Source organism: Echinops telfairi, unplaced genomic scaffold, assembly GCF_000313985.2.
Source record: "Echinops telfairi isolate 266 unplaced genomic scaffold, ASM31398v2 ScPeMD7_4;HRSCAF=17, whole genome shotgun sequence".
Taxonomy (NCBI): domain Eukaryota; kingdom Metazoa; phylum Chordata; class Mammalia; order Afrosoricida; family Tenrecidae; genus Echinops; species Echinops telfairi.
Genome location: NW_022103900.1, coordinates 44,118,964 through 44,122,342, shown reverse-complemented (window position 1 = coordinate 44,122,342; position 3,379 = coordinate 44,118,964). Strand labels below are relative to the sequence as shown.

The 3,379-nt window shown below is 41.3% G+C and overlaps 1 pseudogene; it reads right to left on the bottom strand.

Moving 5' to 3' along the window:
• Window positions 1-1,173: 1,173 nt before the first annotated feature.
• On the bottom strand, window positions 1,174-1,974 carry LOC101653969 (annotated as a pseudogene).
• Between the last annotated feature and the right edge of the window lie 1,405 nt (window positions 1,975-3,379).

The following is a 3,379-nucleotide window of genomic DNA, read 5'->3' as shown; positions in this document are numbered from 1 at the left end:
GAGAGGTCCTCTGAAGTGCAAACATTGGCTGCTTCCTGCTGACCAGAGGAAAGAAGAAAGGTGGAAATCAAAGACCCATGGAAATAATTAACTAATGTGAGCATCAGTCTCCAAAACCCAAACACCAGAAGAACTAGATGGTGCCTGCGTACCACAATCAACTGATCTAAAGGGGATCCTATTAGAAGGTCATGAACAGATAGAGGAAAGGGGGGCATGAAAAGTGTGATTACGTGCCTACTCATAAGAGACCAGATAGTCAGACAGAGACTGGTAGAACAATTTTTTCACAAGATGGGTGTATTAATGAGAATGCACTACCTCTTTCCATATGAAATTAATAATAATAAATAAATACAGCACATAATCAGGAATTTCCAGGCACATATAAGACCAGAATCGACAAAAGTTGCAAGAGTACACCATAGTATATTTTTCAGTTTGGTCAAATTTAAGAGCAATACTCTAGCATCACTTACATGTAAAATGGAAGCCCACATAGCGAATGACATCCCTAGTTAAGAAGCAATTACGCTTTTTCAGAGGTGAGCATGTTAGCAGGCACATAGGAGGCAAGGCTTGTGTCCCATGTGCTACCCTGGAAATTGCTCCTTGTCATCACCTGTCCTACCAACAGCGGTACTTTGGTGAGTCAGTGTTGATCAGTGATACAGATCACCGGGTCCTACTCCAGACCCACCGATTCAGAATCTCTGGGTGTGGGGACCCAGAAATGTGCATTTTAACTAGGGATTCCCAGGAACTCTGTGTGCCTTGGTGTGAGAATAAAATCATGACACCGGGGAAAACCAGCCCTGCCCAGGTGTCCCACAGACTCGCGCTCAGAATTCAGATGAACACCTAGATCTACCTTCAGGATAAGTAGCAAATGCTCTTGCTGTCACACTCCTCTAACAGCTGTCAGCAGAAGCTAAGAAATGCCGAGCTGTGTATACATGAACTTAAGCATGTAATAGGTATTTTGGAGAAGATCCTCTTGTTATTGTTTGTTTATTTGTTTTCAAATGTGTTGTTACACAATGACTTCCCTTTTAGAGACTTTACATTATTCAGAGTGTTGCACTAGTACAAGAAAGTCAGCTTTTCTTTTAACAGACTTCACATCTTACCTTTCTTTATCTATTACCATGGTGGCTAATTAACACAGCCATCTTACTTGTACTTGGGAGAGAAGAAGCAAATACACAGCAGAGAGGGCCAAGGGTGAAACTCATTTTGCTTACAGGACAGGGGAGAACTTCTTTTGCACTGTCAAAGCTCCTGAACCTTCTGAACTCACATCTCATCAACTTCACTTTGAGCACACGGAGGGTCCTTGGTATTAGTTAGAGTGCTGATATTCTTGGGCGGAGCTTTTTGCGCAATTCTTTCCACCGGTTCATTGGTGAATGGGCCTGAAGTTCTCCAAGCCATTTTCAGGAAGAGGTGGGACCCTACGTGACTTAGAGAATCCAGTTCTCCTGTGATTAACAGTGGCTTGCTCTGATCCACACAAAGTAATTTGCTTTTGTCAATGTCAAACGCCAGCTGACTATGCATTTTCAGTAATAAAGCTTCCAGTTTACTGGTAGACATTAATGATGGTCCATCATGGACCACCCAGCTAAATGTTGCACACATGTGCTTTCTCGTTTCAAGTCAAAATCCTGAAAAATACCATATTTATTACCAATTATCACCCGGGGTATTGGAAATGGGTGAAGGAATTCACGATCCAGATGGTCTTTCTGCATATTGCTCCACGTCTTCTGTCTCATGTCCAAAGCTGCGTTCAAGTTTGTCTTCCTCAGTTTCATGATCACTTTATCTATGTGGGGGGTTGTTTTTGAGATTTGCAATACATTTTTCCATAATGGGCCAAAGGCCATGAGGCTTTGAGAGATCCAAACCAATGACAATAGAATATGCCTGCAAAGTGTCCCTTGTAATTAGTATGGTGATTAGGTTCGGTAAAGAGGTTCAAATGTGAACAATGTGTTTTGGTATTTGTGCATCTTCGATGCACTGACAGATTACAACTCTGCCATACTGGTCAACTTAAACTTGTGGAAAGCTGTAAGTCAGGCAGAAGTGAGAGATGAGGGTTTCTCAAGTCCTGGACACGTGCCTGGGCTTGCTTGCACATGCAGGTGACCTTCTGGATTCCAGGAACATGTCAAAGATTTATAACTCCCTATGCACATTTAATGTTCCAGTTTTTCTGTTTCTTTGGCCAGCTTCTTGGTTTCTCGATTGTTATCACTGGCCAATGCTGTTATAATGTTAAACAATGCAACTTACTGTCTTTTAACAAATGTCTCAGGGAAAAGACTTCTCCCAATGTGAATACTGTGTCAGGTTAAGTACAAACGCGCCCTACACCTGCTTGTCTCTGGTCATATTCAGAGATGTTCCATGAGGACAATTATCTGGGAAAAGAGATTTTGAAGAAACTCAAAAGGCTGTCTGCCTCCTACTTTGGCTGCTAAGCTACTGGTATTCATGACCAGTGGGACTTCTAGCTGTTGGTTTTTAAGACTAGAATATGCAGTTGAAGCAAGAAGTGGGGATAAGGCAATATTAAAGTACCAGAGTGTAGTGTTTTACAAAGATTCAATCATTTCTCTTTTATAAATCTTCCTCAACTGGGGTGTTTGGTAAATATCCAGAGTTCGGGAAAAAAGTGATTTTGACAATTGCTTCTCATGTTCTCTCTGCTGTTATCGAGGAGTGATGGTGCGCTGGCCAAGTGCTTGGCTGCTGACCAAATGTTTAGGAGCTGAGAACCACCTGCTAAGTGGCAGGAAGACGTGATCGCGTGTTTCATGTGTTTCTCTAAAGATTGCAGCTTTGGAAGCCGTGGTCGGGAGCAGTTCTACTCGGACCCTCGAGTGACAATGTGAGCTGAAATACACTCAATTATAACAGGTCTGACTCCACTACTGCAGAAGCCTGATTTTCCCCCCCCAAAGAATTCAATGTATTTTGTGGAGTATTAAATTGCAGTAAACCGAATTGAGGACAAAAAAAGAACAAAATTTATTATACGTGGTATCCTCTTTTTAAAAAACAATCCCATACCATTGACAGAACAAATTTAATGGGTCAGAAACTAATTATGGAAAGAAGAAAGTTAATGGTTCCCAATCTAAATTACAAAATAGATCAATCTTAAATTCTTTAAAAGGAATTCTATGATAGATGCATAGTGTGTCCACATAACACTGTTCATCTAAGGAACTTCCTCGAGATATGGACATGTTTTGGATTAAAACTGTTTTACACATGGAGAAGGCAACAGAGCTTGAGGGCAGGAAGCAGCCTGTAAATTTCAATGCAAATGTTGAAAACAGAAAGGAAAACTTGCTCCAGAAAAATA